The sequence below is a fragment of the Narcine bancroftii genome, chromosome 6, assembly GCF_036971445.1.
Source record: "Narcine bancroftii isolate sNarBan1 chromosome 6, sNarBan1.hap1, whole genome shotgun sequence".
Classification (NCBI taxonomy): domain Eukaryota; kingdom Metazoa; phylum Chordata; class Chondrichthyes; order Torpediniformes; family Narcinidae; genus Narcine; species Narcine bancroftii.
In genome coordinates this window covers 465,119-490,182 of record NC_091474.1, presented here as the reverse complement: position 1 = coordinate 490,182, position 25,064 = coordinate 465,119, and the positions used below count along the sequence as shown (strand labels likewise).

The 25,064-nt window shown below is 42.8% G+C and overlaps 1 long non-coding RNA gene across 4 annotated transcripts in view; it reads left to right on the top strand.

The window, feature by feature from the left end:
• Window positions 1-25,064, top strand: part of LOC138737400 (uncharacterized) — an 80,881-nt gene that overhangs the window by 9,137 nt on the left and 46,680 nt on the right. Inside the window, exon 3 of one of the 4 annotated variants that reach the window (XR_011340879.1) lies at window positions 19,760-20,557. The exons of 1 other annotated variant lie outside the window; for it this stretch is intronic. This is a non-coding gene — a long non-coding RNA (uncharacterized lncRNA). Of the gene's footprint in view, window positions 1-13,618; window positions 13,882-15,028; window positions 16,812-19,759; window positions 20,558-25,064 lie in introns of those variants that run through there. 2 more of the 4 variants (XR_011340878.1, XR_011340880.1) reach the window with 2 other exon arrangements.

Sequence of the window (25,064 nt, the reverse complement as noted above, 5' to 3'; positions counted from 1 at the left end):
CACAGACCACCTTAAGCAATCCCTTACTAATGACAGAGCACCAATGGCACAGGGACGCGAGTGGAAAGAAAAAGGTTGAGAAGTGTTGTATTGTGGTAACTCCACATCTGATTAGGTTAATTGTTAGGCAAGTGGTCAGAGAAGGACTCCCCCCCCACCCACCCTAAGAAAGGCTTAAATCACAGGAACAAAATAAGCTTCCGTCTCACTGCTCCCAATCTTACACACAGTCCTGATGTGGAATGTGGGGTCGCAGCTCCACGTTCACCCGAGTTCAGGTGCTGTCTGTGTGGAGTTTGTACGCTCTCCCCTTGTCTTGGACCAACAAGTCGGTCGCCTGACGAAGGCACCCGAACCCCCCGTTGAAACGCCGGCATCCGGGGCGGTGGAGGAATTGGCTGAGAGGGATTAAACTGTGATCTCACGGCGCCGGGCTCGTCTCCAACAAAAGGAGTGGGAGGCAGGGTCCGCCGCGCACAGAGCGAGGGGGAAGGCCTCACCAACGAGACGTTCGGTCCGGCGTCGCCGCTGAAGCGCAGACTCAGCGAGGATGGTCCCCAACTCCAGCCGCGTCTGTGTGTCCGGGAGCCGGGCAGGCTGAGTGCAGCGCTCCGATCCCCGGGATTCGGGACTCTGAGATCCCTCCACACCTCCGGCGTCTTCATTTTCACCTTCAGTGTGCATGCGCTATACTGGCGCGGCGGCCAGCGGGCCAACTCTAATATATATTTAATATGATCTTGCGGGCCAAATATAAGAGTTTGACATGTGTGATCTACAGGATTTAAGGTCAGTTAGAAGCACAACTACTCTCCTCTGGGAAGATCTGCGGGTCAAGCTACATGACCACAGGCAACTGCAGGCACTAGGCCTAAAAGCCTCAGGATCGCAGAGGAGAAGGAAGCAGTGCGCTAGGTGGAGGAAAGTGAACAGGGGTTCGTGCGAACCCCTGTTTCCAGCTCATCTTTTCCCTGGTGAATAAAATAGATGACATCCGACTCTAGAGGCCTGTGCAGCATGAGTACAGGGACTTCACTGAAATGTGGCTCAGTGACAGAGATCTAGACGCTGCCATTTAGCTGGATGGGCTCACTTTATTTCAGACTGACAGATATGCTGCTCTGCATGGTAAAGTCTGTGGTAGTGGCTTGTGTGTTTATATCAACACAGAATGGTGTAAGGACTCTGCTCAACACTGGTGGAATTTCTGACTGTCAGATGTAGACCATTTTATCTAACACAGGAATTTACCACGGTCCTCATAGTGGGTGAGTACATCCCCCACCCCACCCCACCCCCCCCCCCCCCCCCGCACCCAGCTCTAATGTTAAGGAGCCAATCTGGGAATTGTATGAGGCTATAAGCAGATTGATTATTATCAGTTGGGATTTCAACCAGGTGAGCCTCAAGTATGTGGACTTTGGTACAAGAGGAGTGAATGCGTGGGACCTTGTGTTTATGAATATTTCCAACATATATCGGTGAAGCCCCGCCCCTGCCTCAGATACTCAAACCATATCTCTGTAATGCTAATCCCAGCATACAGACCACTCTTCAGATGAAGCAGGTTAAAACTTGGCCTGCGGGGGCCCTTCATGCACTCCAAGACTTTGAGTGCACCTACTGGCACATGTTCAAGAAACAGCAACCGGTTGCAACTGCATCAATCTGGATGAGTACATGGCATCAATGACCAGCTACATTAGTAAGTGTACTAATGACTTCACTGAGCCCAAGACCATTATTACTCGTTCTAATCAGAAGCCGCGGAGGTGTCTGTGCTGCTGAGGAACCGAGACAGCCTTCAGAGTGGGCGACAAGATAGCCTTAGCTATTGCAAGAGCCAAACTGTCCAAGACCATCAGGAAGCAAAGCGTACACATGCCCTGCACATTCATAGTCACTTTCTGGACAGCAAGGACATGTGACACATGTGGAAGGGCATCCAAGATATCACCAAGTACAAGACTAACATCATCTGCCTGTGCTGGTGATGCCTCCCTCCCAGATGCACTGAATAACTTCTACGCATGCTTTGGGGTGAAAACGATGTGGCGGTAAAGAAGACTACCTCTCCTCCAAGTGATCAGGCGCTGTGTCTTACAGTGGTTGATGTGAAGAGAGAATGTTAGGCAAGGTCAACCCGGATAACATTCCCGGCAGAGTGCTCAGGCGATGTGTGGCTCAGCTGGCAGATGATCTCATCAACATCCTTAACACCTCCCTGAGAAGCACCGTGGTCCCAACGTGCTTCAATCCGGCCACCATTGTCCCCATGTGGAAGAAATCGTCTGTGTCCTGCCTCATTGACTACCACCCTGTCGCGCTCACCTCTATCGTCATGAAGTGCTTCAAGAGGCAATTCATGGGGCACATCAAGCTCCTGCTGCACCCATCACTGGACCCCCTGCAGTTTGCATATAGATCCAACTGCTCTACAGATGATGTCACTGCCCTTCATGTCGCCCTCACCCACCTGGAAAATAAGGACTCGTATGTTCAAATGTTGTTTATTGACTTCAGTTCGGCATTCAACACAATCATACCTCAGTACCTGATAAGGAAGTTGAGCCTGCTGGGTCTAAACACCTCCTCTGAAATTGGATTGACTTCCTGGTGGGGAGACCTCAGGCACTCTGGATCAGTAATTATACCTCCAAGACCATCACACTGAGCATGGGGGCCCCCAGGGCTGCGTGCTTAGTCCACTGCTGTTCATTCTGACTCATAACCATGCAGCAAAACACAGCTTGAACTTCATCAACAAGTTTGCTGATGACATGACCGTGGTGAGCCTTATTAGTAAGACTATTGAGTCAATGTACAGAGATGAGGTGTAGTCGCTAACGGACTGGTGCAGAGCCAACAACCTGTATCTGAATGTTTAAAAAAAAACAAGAGATTGTTGTCGACTTCAGGAGGGCCCGGAGGGACCATGCTCTGATAACCACTGACAGATCTACCATTGAGGTTGTCAAGAGTATCAAGTTCCTTAGAGTGTACTTGGCAGAGAATCTCACCTGGTCCCTTAACACCAGATCCATAGCCAAGAAAGCCCGGCAGCACCCCTACTTCCTGTGAAGGTTGCAGAAAGTCCATCTTCCACCCTCCATCCTCAGTACATTCTATAGAAGATGTATCGAGAGTATCCTGGGCAACTTGGCCTGGTTTGGAGACTGTATGTCCTTAAACCGTAAGACCATGCAGAGGATACAGAAGTCAATGGAAAAAATCATTCTTTCATGACAGACATCTACACACAGGATGCATGCAGAAAGCAAGAAATATTGTGTAATAGGCCACATGCCCCTCATGTAAACTGTTCTCCTTTTTGCCATCTGATAGGAGGTAACGTAGCACTCAGAGCCCTTATGTCCAGATTGGGCAAGTTCTTCCCCCCCCCCCCCCCCACCCCCACCCCCCCCCCGCCAAGCCATCAGGCTTCTGAATTCCCAGAACATATGGGAATAATGTACCATGGACTTTTACTGTATATGTCTTTAATATTTTATCTTCTATTTTAACATATTTATGTAAATCTGCTCCATGGACCTGGTGAAATGCTATCTCATCTTTACCATGCATGAATGACAAAAAGGTGACAACTTGATGTGAGAAAATGCCACAGGAATCCAAACAAAAGAGTGGAAGGGGAAGAGGGGAGGCAAAGGCAGGAGATGATAGGTAGAGAAAGGAGGGAGGGGACAGCAGCAATGGTGGGGGGGGAAAGGATGGCTGGTTGGGTGGAAGAACTGGAAAGACAGCAAAGGGGGGGGGGAAAGAAAAGACGAGCAGGTTTAGTGGAAAGCAGTTCTTCTTCTTTGGCTTGGCTTCGCGGACGAAGATTTATGGAGGGGTAAATGTCCACGTCAGCTACAGGCTCGTTTGTGGCTGACAAGTCCGACGCGGGACAGGCAGACACGGTAGCAGGGGAAAATTGGTTGGTTGGGGTTGGGTGTTGGGTTTTTCCTCCTTTGTCTTTTGTCAGTGAGGTGGGCTCTGCGGTCTTCTTCAAAGGAGGTTGCTGCCCGCCCAACTGTGAGGCGCCAAGATGCACGGTTTGAGGCGATATCAGCCCACTGGCAGTGGTCAATGTGGCAGGCACCAAGAGATTTCTTTAGGCAGTCCTTGTACCTCTTCTTTGGTGCACCTCTGACACGATGGCCAGTGGAGAGCTCGCCATATAACACGATCTTGGGGAGGCGATGGTCCTCCATTCTGGAGACGTGACCTACCTAGCGCAGTTGGATCTTCAAAAGTGTGGATTCGATGCTGTCAGCCTCTGCCAGCCTCCTGTTGGAGCTCTGCGCAGAACAGCGGCTTGTCATTACAAACACCCTTTTTCAGCAGAGGGACAGCCTGAAGACTACCTGGATGCATCCCCGATCCAAACACTGGCACCTCCTGGACTACGTCCTGGTGAGAGAAAGAGACAAACGAGATGTGCTCTACACCAGGGTCATGCCCAGCGCGGAATGCCACACTGACTACCGGCTGGTTCGCTGCAAGCTCAACCTTCACTTCAAGCCAAAGCCCAGGAACAGTAAAGGCCCCAGAAAGAGGTTCAATGTTGGAAACCTGCAGTGAGATGAAGTGAGAGGAAACTTCCAGGCAAACCTCAAAGCAAAGCTCGAGGATGCAATCCACCTCACGGACTCGTCCCCTGAAACCCTCTGGGAACAGCTGAAGACTACCATACTGCAATCCACTGAAGAGGTACTGGGCTTCTCCTCCAGGAAAAACAAGGACTGGTTCGACGAAAACAGCCAGGAAATCCAGGAGCTGCTGGCAAAGAAGCGAGCTGCCCACCAGGCTCACCTTACAAAGCCGTCCTGGCCAGAGAAGAAACAAGACTTCCGTCGCGCATGCAGCCATCTTCAGCGCAAACTCCGGGAGATCCAAAATGAGTGGTGGACTAGCCTCGCCAAACGAACCCAGCTCAGCGCGGACATTGGCGACTTCAGGGGTTTTTACGAGGCTCTAAAGACTGTGTACGGCCCCTCACCCCAAGTGGAAAGCAGTAAAGTCAATGTTAATGCCATCTGGCTGGAGGGTGCGCAGATGGAAAATAAGGTATTGTTTCTCCAATCTGCGGGTGGTCTTGGTGGGGCTGTACATAAGGCCATGGACAGACATGTGATTTTGGGAGTGTGACTTGGAATTGAAATGGTTGGCTACTGGGAGGTCGCTATGGTTGTGAACAGAGCAGACGTGCTAAGCAAAGTGATTTCCCAATCTGCGATCGGACTCTCCGATGTAGAGAAGACCACAAAGGGTGCACCAGATGCAATAAATAAGTCCTATGGAAGTACAAGTGAAGTGTTGCTTCACTTGTAAGGCCTGGTTGGGGCCCCAGACATTGGTGAGGGAGTAGGTGTGGACCCACTCTTTTGCTCGTACATTTGCTGGGATTTTTCTCATCCTTTGATGAAGGGCTCAAGCCTGAAACATCAGTTCTTCATCTTTACCTTTGCTACATAAAGGACACTGTTTGACCTGCTGAGCTTCTCCAGCATTTTGTGTTTTTACTTTAACTACGGTGTCAACATATTTTTGTGATTTACTTCTGCAAGCTTTGGAGATGATTGTGGGCTGACAACAGACTGGTACAGCATGTACCCATTTCACTACTGAAGAGAAGCAAGGAAGTGTTCCGGGGACACAGATGCAGAGTCATGTGACCAGCATATTAAAGAAATAGCACATTGTTTGATATGGCGCTATTTTAAATGAAGCACTTGGAACAGCAGCTCTTTGGAAGGAATACTTTGCTGGAGTGGCTATGTGGTAATGGACAATTTGTTTGTTTTCCCTGTAAGGAGGATTTTGATTCCCACCGTGGCCAAAGGTAAATCATTTTTGAAAGGTCCAATGTACACCATGGCCAAATGAAAGGTCATTTTGATTAACCTGCATTTGGGGTTCTGGAAGCAGAGAAATCACTGCATTTGGATTGTGACCCCTGTGATGGTCCTTTTGGACTGACCCACATCTGTGTTCTGGAAATATTATGAAAGTCGCTTGTTGTCAGTTTCCCACAAAAGGAAAAGGGGAGTTGTGACCACCACTTGTCTGAAAGGACATTCGCTCTGGAAGTAACTCATCAAGGTTTCGTGAGTTTTCTGCACCCTGGTCACTCGGTCACTCCTATCTCATTCGTAATCACTTCTTTGCATCAATTTAAGAGTCTTCGTGTCAACATTGGATGACTAAGAATGACTTTGGAATAACTTTCCAGAATGGTGCCTAAGCTGTAATGGTTAGGGGTTTTGCACCCCCTTCCCCCCCCCCCCACCCCACCCTGCCAAAATATACACACACACACAGTTGGGGAGTTAAGTTTAGATAACCATTGAATGCTACAGCACGGAAATCAGGCCATTCAACCCTTCAAGTTTGTGCCGACAATTGTTCAGCTGGTCCCAATAACCTGCTCCTATTTCATAACCGTCCAGTCCTCTCCATCTATGTATCTATCCAATTTATTCTTAAAACTCAAGATCGAGTCCACACCAACCACATCAGATGGCCGCTCATTCCATACTCCCACCACTCTCTGAGTGAAGAAATTCCCCCAATGTTCCCTTAAACCTTTTCCCTTTCAATTTAAAGCCATGTCCTCTCGTATTTATCTCTCCTAATCTCAAAGGAAAGAACCTACTCACATTTACTGTCTGTACCCTTCATAATTTTGCAAACCTCTATCATATCTCCCCTCATTCTTCTTCTTTCCAAGGAATAAAGTCCTAACCTATTTAAGCTTTCCCTGTAACTCAACTCCTGAAGACACAGCAACATCCTAGTAAATCTTCTCTGTACTCTTTCAATCTTATTGATATCCTTCCTATAGATTGGCAACACAATACTCCAAATTTGGCCTCACCAATGTTTTATATAACTTCAACATAAGATCCCAACTCCTATACTCAATACTTTAATTTATAAAAGCCAAAATGCCAAAAGCTTTCTTTACAACCCTGTCCTCCTGCGGTGCCACCTTCGGGGAACAATGTACCTGTATCCCCAGGTCTCTTTGCTCCTCTGCACTCCTCAGTTCCCTACCATTTACAGTGTACATCCTTCTTTGATTTGCTCTTCCAAATTGCAATACCTTGCACTTGTCTGCATTAAACTCCATCATCCATTTACTATCCCATTCTCCAAGTTGGTCCAGATCCCTCTGCAAGCTTTGAAAATCTTCCTCACTGTCCACTATGCCTCCTATCTCTGTGTCATCAGCAAACTTGCTGATCCAATTTACCATGTTATCATCTATATTATTGATATAGACAACAAACAACAATGGTTCCAACACAGATCCCTGAGGCACACCACTTGTCACAGGCCTCCAGTCTGAGAAGCAACCATCCACTATCACTCTCTCTTTTCTCCCACACAGCCAATTTCAAATCCAGTTTACAACCCCTCTATGTATACCTAGTGTCTCTGAACTAACCTCCCATATGGGACCTTTTTGAAGACAACATCCATAACCTTTCCTACCTTTTTGGTAACTTCCTTGAAAATCTCTACAAGATTTGTTAAACACAACCTACCATGCACAAAGCCATGCTAACTGACTTTGATCAGCCTATGGTTGTCCAAATACCTATATATCCTATTTCTCAGAACTCCTTCCAATAATTTACCTACCAATGACGTCAGGCTCACTGGCCTATAGTTACCTGATTTATTTTTGGAGCCTTTCTTAAACAGCGGGACAACGAGCTACTCTCTAATCTTCCAGCACCTCTCCCATGGCTAAAGACATTTTGAATATATCCATCAGGGCCCCTGCACTTTCAACATTTGCTTCCCTCAAGGTCCAAGGGAATATCATATCCGGCCAAGGGGATTTGTCTACCTTTATTTGCTGTAAGGCAGCAATCACCTCCTCCTTAATCTCCATGTTTCATGACACTTCTATTTGTTTCCCTTCCATCTGAATGCACTACGCCAGTTTCCTGAGTAAATACTGATGCAAAAATACTGTTTAAGATCTCCCACATTTCTTGAAGCTCCGCACACAGTTGAACACTCTGCTCCTCTAAGGGACCAATTTTGTCCCTTGTTATCCTCTTACTCTTAACACACTTGTAGAAATCCTTCATATTTACCTTCACATCATCTGCCACAGGACCCTTATGCCTTCTTTTTGGCTTCCTGATTTCCTTCTTTATTATTCTCTTACATTTTCTACGCTCTGCAAGTACCTCATTTGCTGGTTAATGCCTATAATCAGTTATACAAACTCTGCACCCTCCAAATCTCACCTTTGAATGACTTCATTTGCCGGACACATGCTTGCCAGAAAACAGCTTATTCCAATCGACTCTTCCAAGATCCTTTCTTATTTTCACAAAATTGGCCTTTCTCCAATTTAGAACCTCAACTCGAGGACCAGATCTATCCTTATCTATGAGTAACTTGAAACTAATGACATTATGGTCACTGGACCCAAAATGCTTACCTACACAGACTTCTGCCACCTGATCTGCCTGGTTTCCTAATAGAAGATCAAGTATTATATCCTCTCTCATTGGTACCTCTATATATTGATTAAAAAAAAATTTCCTGTACACATTTGACAAACTTCAAGCCATCCAGTCCTTTTACAGTGTGAGAATACCATTCAATATGTGGAAAGTTAAAATCTCCTACTACCTCAATTTTCAGTTTTTTAGTGTGCTCACACCTTTTCTGTTCCTTAGCTCCAACCACATGGCCTCTGTAGGCAAGTCTACAGTGCTGCCCTGTCTAAGCACAGCTGTGATATTTTCCATGACTAGCAATGCCATTCCTCCCCCTCTATCACGTCTGAAACATCAGAACCCTGGAACATTGAGCTGCCAGTCCTTCCCCTCCTGCAGCCAAGTCTCACTAATACCAATAATGTCATAATCCCACATGCAAATCCACGTCCCATGCTTATCTGCCTCACTGACAATACTCCTCGCATGGAAATATATATCGGAGATTATTTCTATCATGTACAAACCTCTGCCTTCTGTCTTTACGTGCAGTGGTCACATGTCCTTGACCATCCTCCACCTCATTATCTGCTCTATCACTCTGGTTCCACTCCCTCTGCAAATCTAGTTTAAACCCCCTGGAGCAGCACTAGCAAACCTACCCTCAAGGATCCTAGTCCTCCTCCAGTTCAGGTCCAAACCGTCCTGTCAGAACAAGTCCCACCTTCCCTGGAACAAAGCCCAATTCTCCAGAAACATGAAGCTCTCCCTCCTGCACCATCTCTTTAGCCACATGTTTAGCTGCATTATCTTCCCATTTCTAGCCCCACCAGCATGTGGCACAGGTAGTAATCAGGAGATCACCACCCTGGAGGTCCTGTGCTTTAACTTTGCACCTAATTCCCTAAACTCTCGTCACGGAGCTCCTCACCCTTCCTACCCACATCATTGGTTCCTACATGGTCCATGACATCTGGCTGCTCACCTTCCCTCCTTAGAATCGGGAGAACTCAATCTGTGATATCTTGGACCCTGGCACCAGGGAGGCAACAGACCATCCAAGATAATCTCTCCCATAGAACCTCCTATTTGTTCCCCTAACTATTAAATCCCCTATCACAACAGCCCTCCTCTCCTCTCTCTTTTCTTTCTGAGTAAAAGGTCCAGTCTTGGTGCCAGAGATGTAACCACTACAATTTGTCCCTGCTGGTCATCCCCACCAACAGTATCTAAAATGGTTTACCTATTGTTTTGACAAGTTTATATAAGGTGTTATATTATTGTAATTAATAAATAAAAATATTACTTTAAGTATAACACTGTCTTGGTGAATTTCTATTGCTGCTGACTGAGACGTAACAGTATTGTCATTTGTTCAGTGTACCACAATAGTCCTGAGCTTGAGTGCTTAAAAATTTCCACACACCTAGATATGTCGAAACCAAAACCTTTGATCCAGGAACTCCTGATGCCTATTAGAACACATCATCATTTGTGCAGGAGCCTACAAGAACGTCCATTTCACAGTGCCAATTACTTTTTTAAAAATATTTTATTTTTTTGTTTTCCATCAAAAAACAAGGATTTTTCTTTGGCTTGGCTTCGCGGTCGAAGATTTACGGAGGGGTAAATGTCCACGTCAGCTGCAGGCTCGTTTGTAGCTGACAAGTCCGATGCGGGACAGGCAGACACGGTTGCAGCGGTTGCAGGGGAAAATTGGTGGGTTGGGGTTGGGTGTTGGGTTTTTCCTCCTTTGCCTTTTGTCAGTGAGGTGGGCTCTGCAGTCTTCTTCAAAGGAGGTTGCTGCCCGCTGAACTGTGAGGCGCCAAGATGCACGGTTTGAGGCGATATCAGCCCACTGGTGGTGGTCAATGGGGCAGGCACCAAGAGATTTCTTTAGGCAGTCCTTGTACCTCTTCTTTAGTGCACCTCTGTCACGGTGGCCAGTGGAGAGCTCGCCATATAACATGATCTTGGGAAGGCGATGGTCCTCCATTCTGGAGACGTGACCTACCCAGCACAGTTGGATCTTCAGCAGCGTGGATTCAATGCTGTCGGCCTCTGCCATCTCGAGTACTTCGATGTTAGGGATGAAGTCGCTCCAATGAATGTTGAGAATGGAGCGGAGGCAACGCTGGTGGAAGCATTCTAGGAGCCGTAGGTGATGCCGGTAGAGACCCATGATTCAGAGCCGAACAGGAGTGTGGGTATGACAACGGCTCTGTATATGCTAATCTTTGTGAGGTTTTTCAGTTGGTTGTTTTTCCAGACTCTTTTGTGTAGTCTTCCAAAGGCGCTATTTGCCTTGGCGAGTCTGTTGTCGATCCTTGCATCCGATGAAATGGTGCAGCCGAGATAGGTAAACTGGTTGACCGTTTTGAGTTTTGTGTGCCCGATGGAGATGGTGGGGGGGCTGGTAGTCATGGTGGGGAGCTGGCTGATGGAGGACCTCAGTTTTCTTCAGGCTGACTTTCAGGCCAAACATTTTGGCAGTTTCTGCAAAACAGGACGTCAAGCACTGAAGAGCTGGCTCTGAATGGGCAACTAAAGCGGCATCGTCTGCAAAGAGTAGTTCACGGACAAGTTGCTCTTGTGTCTTGGTGTGAGCTTGCAGGCGCCTCAGATTGAAGAGACTGCCATCTGTGCGGTACCGGATGTAAACAGCATCTTCATTGTTGAGGTCTTTCATGGCTTGGTTCAGCATCATGCTGAAGAAGATTGAAAAGAGGGTTGCTGCGAGAACGCAGCCTTGCTTCACGCCATTGTTAATGGAGAAGGATTCAGAGAGCTCATTGCTGTGTCTGACCCGACCTTGTTGGTTTTTGTGCAGTTGGATAACCATGTTGAGAAACTTTGGGGGGCATCCGAGGCGTTCTAGTTTTGCCAAAGCCCTTTCCTGCTCACGGTGTCGAAGGCTTTGGTGCGGTCAACAAAGGTGATGTAGAGTCCTTTCTTTTGTTCTCTGCACTTTTCTTGGAGCTGTCTGAGGGCAAAGACCATGTCAGTAGTTCCTCTGTTTGCGCGAAAGCCGCACTGTTATTCTGGGAGAACATTTTCGGCAACACTAGGTATTATTCTATTTAGGAGAATCCTAGCGAAGATTTTGCCTGCAATGGAGAGCAGCGTGATTCCCCTGTAGTTTGAGCAGTCTGATTTCTCCCCTTTGTTTTTGTACAGGGTGATGATGATGGCATCACGAAGGTCCTGAGGCAGCTTTCCTTGGTCCCAGCAGAGGTTGAAAAACTCATGCACTTTGGCATGCAGAGTTTTGCCGCCAGCCTTCCAGATCTCTGGAGGGATTCCATCCATACCTGCTGCTTTCCCACTTTTCAGTTGTTCAATTGCCTTATATGTCTCTTCCCGGGTGAGGACCTCATCCAGCTCTAGCCTTAGGGGCTGTTGAGGGAGCTGGAGCAGGGCGGATTCTTGGACTGAGCAGTTGGCACTGAAAAGAGATTGGAAGTGTTCGTACCATCGGTTGAGGATGGAGATCTTGTCACTGAGGAGGACTTTGCCGTCTGAGCTGCACAGCGGGCTTTGGACTTGGGGTGAGGGGCCATACACAGCCTTTAGAGCCTCGTAAAAACAAGGATAACATCACTGAATTTTACAGAATATATCAATATCTCCCAGAAACCTACATACATATGGTGTTTCTCCTGCTCTCATTCCCATCACCCCAGCCCCCCAGAAAAATAAGAGAAAGACAGAGAAAATGAAAAGAAAGGGAGAGAAAAAAGAAAGGGTGGATGTGGTGTCAATGCTTCCAGTAAGTGTCCATAGAGGCAGTGGAGCCACCCCTGTATATAATTACTTTTATTAATCCATCTATTGATAGATCTCTTTAAATCTTTTTATCGGCTACAGCTCTGCTCCCGTGTATGACAGATATGGCTGCCATATTTTAACAAAGGTGCTGTGTCGGTTTCTAAGATTATATATAATTTTTTTCCATGGGAACATAGTTATCCAACTTGGTAATCCACTTACTGTTGAGAAGAGGGGTGTCAGACTTCCAGGTCATCGCTATGTGTTTTTTTGCTATGGACAAAGCAATAAATACGAATTGAATTTGGAATTTAGACATTGCCAATGACTCTTGACTGACTACCATCCAAACCATCAGTAATGTCCATCTTTCTGGCTTCTGAACGATAATGGAAGGAGGGGCACTGTTGCAGGAGACTCGGTGTCAAAGCTTGTAGAACCCCCTTAAAGAAAGCGTTGGTCAATTTATGCCTGACAGAAGATGTGATGAGCTTCATAACATCAGGACAAATAATTCTCATCAGTGATTCTCACTGGAGTTTATATCCCTCCGGATTCCCAAACATGTACTTGAAAACCTGAACAATGTGTTAGTAAACAAAAGCCGAAGTACCCTCACATCTTCCCAGGTGCTCACACAGTCTCCTGTATTGTCTTCACAGATTCTTTGGAATCCTTGGCTATATATTATCACTCAGAATGGAGAAGGAGCATTCGTAAAAAAACCAAACATCTTACGTTATGAGAATGTAGGGATCTAGAGTGCTTGATCATCCTCAATCCTGATAGTGTAAAAAGAAATAAGCGTAAAAGCAAAAACCCATTCAAATTTTTTCATAAAGTCGAATACAGGTTTCTTCGAAAAAGTGTATTTTTGTAAAGAGAGTATTTGTAAAACGGGGTATACCTACATTGGTCAGGTGTTACAGAATTGTTATTATTAATCTTGAGTTATTATTTATTTCTTAGTAAAGTTGATTTTAGGGTGGACATGGCACACTTACAGAGACAATTACACTCCAAGAAACCATTTTGAAAGTCAAAATGTCTGTTAAGTCATTGTTTGGTGGAAGCTGTGTAAACAGTCATAGAGGTGAGTGTCAATGGCTTGGACAATGAATGTTTGCTGGAGAGACACCTGTGTATACATGGAAGCCATTTGCTGGTTGGTCAGAAGACAGTATGAAGGCATCGGTTCATAAAACTTTTGGAAGAAACAAAGTCATATGCTTTTAGCATATAGATAACTTTGAAATAAACTTCAAAGACAGGAATGTATGTCATGTCATATGTTAAAGATACTTTGAGAAAGAAAGCATTTTTGAATGTTAAGGAACTAATTTCAAACTTAAGCTAGAAGACACATTATCATCCTGTAGGTCACACTGGATAGAAGTTGCTTGGCCATCCCGTAAGTCCCAAAGGATTAAAGATACCGTATCCAGAACCCCTAATGTGTTACTCCTGGTTAAAGAACACAGAATAAGTGGCTTTCAAAAGAGACTGACCACTTCTGACTGTCTCTTTAAGAGAGAGAGGACAATCTTGTGGTGTTCATTTCTACATGGGTACTTCATGTAATTCTTGCCTTGGTTTGTGAAATCATCGTGCTGAGATCACAAGTACTGAAACCTCCATGCAAGAAGGGGAAATCAATCATATGAAAAAAGAATTCTCTGAAAGCTGCTCCACAATTCATGAGTTTTGAGAGTCTGATGCCTCACACTTACTCCATAATTGCTTTTGAGCAACAATTTAAAGAATCTGAGTTTCAAAATAAAACTGACTAAACTTTAAAATCATCTCTTCAGAATTATGTCTGAACTGTAATGGTTTTGGTTTTGACTCTCTCTCTCTCTCTCTCTCTCTCTCTCTCTCTCTCACACACACACACACACACACACACACACACACACACACACACACACACACACACACACACACACACACACACACACACACACACACACATGCACATAGTTGGGTTAAGTTAGAGTTGACTTCAGAGTTAAGTAAGAAGTGTTATGTTATTATTAAAAATTATTGCTTTGAAGACATCATTGTCTTGGTGAATTTCTATAGCTGCTGGTCTAGTACATAAAACAGACCACCCGCACATCTGGAGCAATGGGATTTTTTTTTGTTCTTGCTCTAAACTGAAACTTTTTTTCACTGCTGCAGTTTAAATTTCTCCAAATGAAGTCTGACTTTTCATATTATAAATATTTATAGGGTAATGTTTGAATGTGTTTGCTTTTGAAAAAATAATTTTGCTGCTCATGAACTAGTGTCATAGGAAGGAACAAGTTAAACCAACAACATTTGGATGTACTTCTGGAGCTTTTATTTCACAGTCTCCTGCCTCTAACCACTCTGCCTGCTCAGTCAGCCTTTGTCCCATCCCATGTATTTTTATACCAATAAACCAAAACACAGGCAGTCCCTGGGTTATGAACGTCCAACTTACAGACAACTCATACTTATGAACAGACTATGTGCGGCTTCTGGTAAGAAGAACGCCATCTGCCATTTTAAGTTGGATCACGTTGCAATTAACACTGTGTTAAGTGTGCATACTTCAAGAAATTGATTCCAGTAGTTTTACGTGCACAGAAAGGAAAACTATATACTAAGACAAACACTTGACTAACTGATGCTAAATAAGAACCGTATGTTCGGACTTATCTACAAATTCGACAATGACAGACTTAGGAACGGATATTGTTTGTAACCTGGGGAATGCATGTAATCACAAATTTTGAAAAAAAGCTCTTCTTTTTTCTTTGCAGCCCCTATTTTTACCCCAAGAAGCTCAGAGCAGTTTCAGGATTTTGTAAGAAGATGGAGGTATTGTACCTCCAAGGCTAAAACCAATGTTATAATGGACCAATGACAGAACCCCACCCTTTGTTAACCAGGAGAAAGTCTATCCTTTATTTCAGAAACACAAAATCTGCAGAGCTGGAGTCTTGAGTAGATGAAGAATTGATGGAGGAACTCAGCAGGTCAGTCAATATCCATGATTCAAAATGGTCAGTCAACATTTCAAGTTGAAACCCTTTATTAAGGGTACTCCCACATTTTTCCACACTCAATAAAGGTGAAAGATCAATCTTTGTTTTACTTCCACGGATGCTGCTCAACTTTGCTGAGTTCCTCCAGCAGAGTGTGCTTAGCTTAGTTGGAGAAATGTTGTGCAGAAGTTAAAAATCTCTGATTGAGCTCACAATTACACAAGTGGTCGAGAAATTAGATCACATGCTGTTCCTCTTTTGTTCACATTATTACCCAATTCCAATAAAAATTTCAATTGCTAAGTTAAATCACAGATTCGCTGTAAGTTTCATGAGAGCTGATTTCCCTTTTTGATGCTCTGCTTCTCTGATCTGTACATATGAAACAACTTCAATGTTGGTCATTACTGCCTTGACTTTGGAATATGTATGTGAGACCCGTGAATGGTACTGGTTACCAATAAAGGTGACATCCTTCACTGAACTTAGTGAGACCAAATTTGACATTACCATACTTAACATGACGTTCCACCAAGTCCAATACCAGAATAGAAAATGCGAGACTCAGGAGTTTGGGCAGTGTCCAAGGCTCCTCATCAGTTATCAGTTTCTCTTCCAACAGATGATGCCTGCCCTGTAATGTATTTCTATCTGTTTTTATCTCAGATTTCCAGCATCTGCAATTTTTTTGATTTTCTAGGAACCAACCATGACTACACAAATTCTCCTAAAATTCTTCCTGGTATTCTCTTCACCACTCCCCTAACAGTCTGATCCCCGACCCTACACTATCCCACAGCCCAACCTTTGTGCAACTCAGGCACCCAATAACATCTTAATTCCATAAACCTGATCAAAATTCCAAAAGATTTGATTCATTCCCCAACTCCTTCAGTTAATGCTCTGAAGAAGTCTAGGTGCCATTAGACTCATACCACCAGGTTCAGGAACAGCTGCTACCCCCCCCCCCCCCCCCACCATCAGAATCCTCAACAACAAACTCAATCAGGGGCTCATTTAAGGACTCTCAATTTTGAACCTTATTGATTTTTTATTTGTCTCTGATTTGCAGTTTGTTTACATTTATTTATTTGTTTATATGTGAACATTGAGTATAGCTTTTTTTTTGCACTACCAATTAGTGGTCATTCTGCCTCACCCACAGAAAAAAGAATCTCAGGGTTGTATGTGACATCATGTACTCTGACAAGATTAAATTTGTGTCTGAATCTGAATCTCTTGCTACATTCTCACCATTCTGCAACTCAGACTAGTGTGCTCAAATTTTACCTTATTTTCTCTGCATGCTCCAGCAGAGCTAAGTGCATGCAGGAAGGGCCTGAAAGGCAAGAAGAGCATGACATAATATTTCTTGTGCAGGAACCAGATTGGGTGGCACACTAAAACCTGGTGCACAAATAAAATCCAATTAAAAGGCTGTATCATTCAGTGGGAGGGGTTTGATTCTACTTTTTTTCTTTTTTATTACTTATATTAGATAAATGTGAGTTGAATTGAAAATTGTAAACATTGATTATATTACAGAAAATAAAGTTAATATCTGAGAAGTATAAATTCCCTTTTTTAAAATAAGGGAATTTTATTCATAACATTTTAAAATAAAGTTTTTTTTGTCTCAGGTGGGGGATTATCCCCATTTTTTCTTTTATACTTTTCTTTTTCTTTTCAATATTAATAATTTATGGTATGTTTTTGATTTAAAATTTATGTACATTATGTATATGATATGGCTTAGGCCTTTCACTAGATTATTATGTGTATTCTTCTTATTAAACTCAATAAAGATATTTTAAAAAGAAAAGGCTGCATCATTAACAGGTTTGGAAAGCATAATGTTACAAATTAAAGATTAATTAGCTGATTGTCTCACTTGTGTAAAAGTATGAAGCATGCAGATTCAGTTGGGGTGGCTAAATGTTTCATTTTATTTAAGCTGCTTGGGTTTCAGCCTCTTTTTGAACTGCAGATCTTTAAACAACACTTCTGTTGGCCTGACCCAATTAATACACTTTTACAGGTAACAGTAAAATAATTCCCACTTTGCTCATTCCACGTTCAGAACCTACAGCATCAACAACTTGAAAGTATTTGGTCTTACATTTTCAACCCAGACTTCTGCTCCAGACTTTTTTTTTAATCTGCAAAGGCTTCCATAATGGAGGGCAGCAATTAAAAGTAAACATTATTTGTTGGCTCACGGTTAAATGATTCAGTGAGAAATCATAGGGTTTAGGCCAGAAATTCACAATACAAATTTCAGACAGTTGCAGAGAATTAACATTAACATCAACCTCCCACTGTTGGCTGATTTTTAAAAAAAGATCATTTAAGTAAGGGATAATGAAATCATAGGGAGACTCATTTGCACAATTTATTGAATTAGACAGTGCATGGAACCTGAACTAATATCAGTAAAGTGAATCATAAGACCAGTCATGAACACTGGATATTTTTTTGATTGCTATTCTATATGACTCAATAACCTTTCATGACATTACATAATTCTCACCTTTTAAGGAAAATATAAATTTCCTCCAGAGTAAAGGAAGTATCAGACTGAAATATGGGGTCACTTTTAACATCTACAAAGCAAGAATGGTGTGTGGGGAGACTATATAAGAACAGGAGGAATTAATTCAACTTCCTTAATCTATTCTACCAATGAACAGTCTCCTCCTTTAATATAGAAGCCAACTCTAGTGCACCAATCAGGAGTGTTGTGGAGGTTGGATCATTGAAGTGGATTATGCTCTTGACAAACCATGGAATTGAGGGCCCTGGGGAACTGGAACAGGAAAGGTGATGAGGCCTGGGAAGATTAACTATGATCATATCGAATGGCGGACGAAGGCTTGTTCCATCAAGCGACCTGCTCCTACCTCTATTTTCTTTGGTTCTCATATGCTTATTTAGCCTCATCCGGATTTCTCAGAAGTTTGTGAAGGTCTCTTTGAGGTAGTTGGCCAATGAACTAACATCACTTAACCTTCAAGGACTGCATGCTTTGATTTTAATCATTTAAATCTTCAAATATAGTCATGATAAATTCTTGAAAAATGGGTTGCAAGTTGCTGAATTTGATGGGATTGATTTTGACAATGTCAATTTTAAACCTTTTCTCTTTTGGATGCTGCACTTTCCATGCTTGTGATGCAATCTGTGCGCCATGAGGTCAACACCTGCACTTTACAGAGGGCAAATTCCCATTGCCAGGGAAATCACTTTGTGAAATTAATCATGATCATCTTAAAAATATATGATTGCCACTTCCCTCCATAAATTACAGAATGAAAGAGGGCAGGATGTGGGGAGAGAAGTGGGGGTGCCTTGTGTGCAATGGTTATCGATAGGTACAAAAGTCTTAGAAGAAGATTGTTTGCCTATTTAGAAACAAAACAAAGGCTGGAAAAATGTTTACTTTAACCATCAGTAATTTGCTTACATTAGATTCCAGAGATGGATTTGACTGTTTTGGACACTCCCTGCCTGAATAACAATGAAAAGAGGAATTCCTAGTAAGTGCAATCTCGTCTAAACCTACTTTCTCACTTGACATCAGAAATCCTCGAAAATGGAGCATAAAGTCAGTGATGGACATCATGTGTAACAGCATTTTAATGCCACTTCCTGTGTCTCATTCTGCAGGAGGTACCATAACAATTGAGTTCCAGATAATTTGCAAGCTGTCTATTTGATCTGGAGATCATATCAAAGTTAGCAGATGCACTGTTTCTGCCTTAAACAGGTTGTATTATACTCCAGTTTGTTCTGCCATCTTCAGTTGCTTGAGAAAGATGGGCTGAGGAAAATATATCATTAAGATTGAAGATTAAAAAACAAACAATGTGCACTGCAATGCAGCATGTTTGTGTACACCTGCCCTTTGAGTGAAAAGATTGGTCATTTGAGTGCAAAGCACATGCAGAACAACTATGGTGATCTGCCAACACATCTATTAATCACACTAAGTATGTGTATAAGACAGGCTGAATTTGTAAGAAGTATCATATTCTCTTCAGATTTTATCAAAGGGTTTAATATACTTCACATGACAATGATTTCCTGTTTATGAAATCCTCAAATTCTGCCATAATGCAAGATATTGCCTCAATGATCTTTAGCTTTATTTACCTTCTTATAAATCCCTTTACTTTCTGATTATCATACTTTCTCAGATTTATCTCACTGTTGTCTGTTATTTTAATCCACATACTGCATCTCCTTGTTAAAATGGGGATGGAAAGGAGAAAGGTACTAATGCCATAGGCATTCAAACCATGGATGTAGGTAACAACTGACTACACTTCTGGGCATGAGAAAAGACAAAGGGGAATAAACAACTCATTCAACTTGTCTCCATATCCGCCAATGAACTCAAAGAAGACTTGTAGAATTATTTATTGATATTCTTGGCAGCCTACATCCTGTGAAGACGTAATGCACATTTACAGATTGTGCATGTGACTTTTTTCTCTTCATTAACAGAACCTTAAAATTGAAGATGACTTGGCTCCACTCCAGTTTTGTGGGTTCTGAAGTGGCTAATGAGACCAAAGGAGGAACTAAAGACTATCCCACCACTCAAGGAGGTTAAATAAGAAGTTTCAAGCAAAATGAAGAGGTGGAACAATTCATTTAAGAGGTGGAGGAAATCAGTAGGACATTCAACATCCATACAAAGTAATAAGCAGTCAACATTTTGGGCCTGAGCCCTTCAACAAGGCACATTCAGCAAAATCTCAATCAGGTCACTGATGAGTTCTTTCAGCACATTTATGTATTGTTCCATTGCTAATGGAGCAGGTGGTAGCCAAAGGATTAGGTGGGATGGGTAGTTTGTGAAGCTACTGTAATGCCAAAGTACTTAGTGAGCTGTCAAGATTAGTTAAAACACCAAAGGACAACTTCATGAAACTACAGTACAAATGTAAACCCATCAAAGGCATCTGTTCACTTGGTACACGGTGATCAAGAGACAGGGGCATGTTGTGCCATTCATTAGCTCCTGCCTTCTTGCACCACTGGCTCCTGAAGAGGATTGACAATGGAACTGAACACAGCTCAAAAATCAAGCACTTCTTCACTTCTGATCACACAATGAAATGGAGATCTCTTACCTCACATGTAAGGAAAGGTGAGTTGGATGAGATAATGTAAGACTAACATACATAAACATTTCCGGATAAAATTTTAAAAATGCATTTGGCTCTGTTTCATGTTGTCGTGCCATTAAGATGTATTTTAAAATTATTTTCCAAATGTGTGGGAAAAACATATGGAATTTGAATGGCCTTTGCTTATTTTCCCATTAAACATGTTGAAATAAATGGTGTAATTGTTTGGCTCACACCAGATATAACAGCTGACAAAATAACTGATAAATATGGCCAGAGAGTCAGAAAAATAATAAAATGTGAATGGGGAGATGAGGTCATTAACCATTAAATCAGAGGTTTTCTTATTTAATACACTATGGATGTCCTGTGGCTGATCACCAGATGTATAGTCAGAGGACTAGGATGCAGACTTCAGAAAACAATTTCCTCATAATAGCAGCTGGAATGACAATACTTTTCTAGACCTTATGATCATGCATCTTTCAGCATCTGTATTTGAAAAAGCACATGGAAGAATTTTTGATATTCCTTTTTTAAGATGTTTAGTTTCCCCTGTGGGCACTTTGCAATCTGTTTGACTGCTCTTATATTTTCTTCTTTGCACAAAAGTATGCCTATTTTCATGATAGCCAGGAAAAGAAAGAACTCATTAAATAAAATGACTGGGCAGTTATTTAAAAAGCAAAAATCTGCAAATGCTGACACTTTGAATCAAAATGAAAGAATTGAAAATGTCCAGGATATCAGACAGCATCTGGGAAGTGTACAGATGGTTTAGTTTTTGGGGGCGATTTCTTTATTGAAATAATGAATGGTGCACAAGACACTGAAGCATCTGTTTCTTTCTCTGCAGATGTGGCCTGGTCTGCCAGATGTTCCCTGTATTCACTGTTACCTTTTTTCATAAATTCCCTTATTAAATGACATTGATTCTTCAGTCCTAGTGCAACTTAATCAACTAATCTATCAAGTGGTTACATTCAGTCATCATATTCTCTGATGTGATTCAAATGATCCGTTTATCTAATGCACATTATGCAAACAAACAACTAAATCACTTCACGGATCTTTTCTTTTCAATTGCAAATACATTGTAAAACATTGATAATTATGTTCTATTCATGTGTTCATCGCTGGCAACAGCTAACATTTATGGGAGAGTCACAAACAAGGGTACGAAGCCAAGCCACAGTCTTTTAGGTTTGAGGGATGTGGAGATCTTTTCTCTGAGAATAGTAAGTAAATCTCTAGAATTCTTTGAATCTGAGAGTGCTGGAGGCTAAATCAATAGATAGAGTTGAGGTAGAGATTGATTAATATTTTAAAGACTGAAAATGGAACTAGCACAGATTGATTTGAAATGAGCATAAATAAGCCATTTTCATATGGAATGGCAGGAGACTCATCTTATTTTTGTTTGTCTTGTGTAATATTGCACATCCCTTATTTTACATTTGCCATGATCATTATGAATGGTGAGGTAGGGATGAGGGGCCTAGTGGCCAAGCCCTGCTTCTATTAGTAAAAACACGATGCTGGAGAAACTCAACAAGTCAAATAGTGTACTTTATGTAGCAAAGATAAATATAACCAATGTTTCAGACTGAAGCCCTTCATCAAGGATTGAACAAAATATAGGCAGGTATCTGAACAAAATGGTGGGGGGAGGGGCAGGGGTAGGACCACAGTCCCACAGGCGGAGGTAATGGGTGGATAAGGGAGGAGGGCATACCAGCAAACCAGGGGAGGGGAGAATAGCTCTGTGAATGGAGAGGGAAAAGGGTGGAGAATTGGAGGAAAGAAGACAGAGGGATGGGGAAGAGAAGGAACCTGTGATCGGGATCACTGCTGCGTTTGAATCCCGTGCTGTTTGTAAGGAGTTTGAATGTTCTCTCCATGTTTGCATGGGTTTTCTCCGTGTGCTCCGGTTTCCTCCCATCCTTCAAAATTGTACCGGGGTGTAGGTTAATGGGGGGAAAATTGAGCGGCATGGACTTGTAGGGCTGAATTGGCCTATTTCAGTGCTGTACATCTAAATTTTTTTAAAAATTAGGCAAGCAGAAACTGGAGAAATCAATGTCAATACCATCTGGTTGGAGAGTGCCCAGACAGAAAATTAGGTGGTGTTCCTCCAATTTACAGATGGCCTTGGTTTGACAATACAGGAGACCATCGACAGATATGACAGCATGGCAGTTGGGTGCAGAATTGAAATGGTTGGCCACTGGGAGATCCCCGTTGTTATATACAGTGGAAACTTGGGGCTATTTTATGGTGGAGTATGAACACTGCAAGACTGTAAGAGCTGCATCACACTTGAGTGGTGAGCATACTCAGTACGACAGTGTATTCATACATGACCAGCAGCCTGAGATGTGAATAAAGGCTTGTGCTCTAAACTTACAAGCTTCTTTGAGTGTTTATTAAGACCTCCGATGGTACATCCGAGGACATAACACGGTGGCAGAGGTGGGATTGACTGAAACCCACATCATATAGGAAAAAAAATCCCTATAAACCAAAACAAACACAAAGAGAAGGAAACAAAGAAAAAAACACCATGACCTGATGAGCAGAGCTGGAGAAGAAAATGGCCGCAGCAGCAGCATTTCACCCAGTCATGAACGGGGAAGCTGACGACATCATAGAGGGTTTTTAAAAGTTCAAGCATTAGTGCAACCCGGCATTCAAAAGTTTCCTCAAGGGAATCACACCAGAGGAAAAGGTTAGTTACATCCTTCTTTGGACGGGGGAGCGAGATCTAGACCTGTTTAATAGCTGGGAGCTGGCTGAAGAGGAAGAAAATAACACAGAAAGGATATGAGAAAAAATTTCCTCTCATCTGGAACCAAAATCCAGCCATAGAATAAAGCGAGATGAGTTCCAGGGATTAAAACAAGAGCCTGATGAGTCAGTTGATAATTTCTTTACAAGGCTAAAGAACATTGCAGCAAAGTGCAAGTTCAAAGAAATCGAGGAGAGAATAGTCGACCAACTAATCTGGGGAAGGGCTCATCCTGAAGTGCAGAAGCTTTTAGGAAAAGACAGCTTGAAACTAGTAGATGCCGTAGACGTGGCTAGGGCCTTCAAGGCCACTAGGAGGCAAATGCAATCCCTCTCCATGCAGGCCAACATGCAGCACAGAGATAGAAGGGTCGATGCCATAAAGCGCATGCAGAGAAAGTCGCAGACATCCGAGAACTGCAGGAGGTGTGGCAGAATACACCCCTTCGATGACCAGGATCGCCTTGGTAGCCAATTATAGTCCAGCCCTTGACCAGGTTTAAAATTGTCATTGTGGCTGTGACCTGTGACGAATTTCAAACTGACCATAAATATTGAGGTTTTTCATCGGAAAATTTCTCCTTGAAGGTCTCAGGAAGATAATCTGAAATATATTTCCCCTCTTCTTCCTTCCCTTTGCAGTTTCTTCTCCCCTCAGATGTTCAATCTTCTTTCTCATCACACAAAAGGATTAAGTTCATGAACAGCAATTTGTTCAAGTATTAAAGCCAGCATAAACTCCATCTGCGTCTGCTACTAATCTCCCCACTACCTTCCACAACATGGAACCAAAGGAGAGGGAAAAACCTTAACAGAATGGTAGAAACAATTTAAAACAACCAGAGTGAAGAAAGCATGCGTGGGTGGTGGAGGGTCCTTGAGGATACAGGTTGCTTTCTTAAGGCACCACCCATTGTAGATGTCCTTGATGGACTGAAGACTCGTACCTGTGATGTTGCAGGCTGAGTTAACAACCCTATGGAGGATTTTCTTGTCCTGAGCATAGGCACCCCATTCCAGGCAGTGATGCAACCAGCCAGAATGCTCTCCACAGTACACCTGTAGAAGTTTTTGAATCTTCAGTGATATAATGAATCTCCTCAAGCTCCTCACAAAGTATAGCCACTGGTGAGCCTTATATTTACGATAATATATTTTAATTTCCTAAAAATCTATCTGCATCATGTTCTATTAAGAGGGAATGAGACATTCACTATTATTTCAATATATACACCTACAAAAATGTTCAATGTTCCTTTTATGTTTTGTACTAATTTATGATTTTAAGGTAATCAAATTCATCTGGAGAAATTTGGCAGAAGAAAACTTTTTGAAATTACTTATCTTCTTAAACCTCTTTGAAGCTAGTCAGTTACTGCCAGAGTATGTTTGGATGAGCTGTTGGACCCAGTCCACAGAAGAAATCACTCCCAGCATTGAACAGGTTAGTTGAGCATATATAATGTGAACCACAAAGCTTATCTTGTAAACTACCTACAGATGTCTAGTAATGGACTTCCCAATTTCAAGCCCTGTAAGTTCTGCCATTAACCATTTCTATGAAGATATTTGTATGAAGTGTGGAATTTCATGACAATAAATCCGATAAAAATGAAGTGGACTTCTCACTGCACCAAAAACAGCACCAAATAGCTTGAATACACCTGAGATTGTCTGATCTCAGAAGTTAAAACATAGAAAATAGGTGCAGGAGGAGGCCATTTGGCACTTGAAGCCTACACCACCATTCAATATGATCATGGCTGATCAGTACCCGGTTCCTGCCTTCTCCCCATACCTCTTGATCCCCTTGGCCACAAGGGCCAAATCTAACCTACTCTTAAATATTGACAAGGAACCGGCCTCAACTACTTCCTGTGGCAAATAAT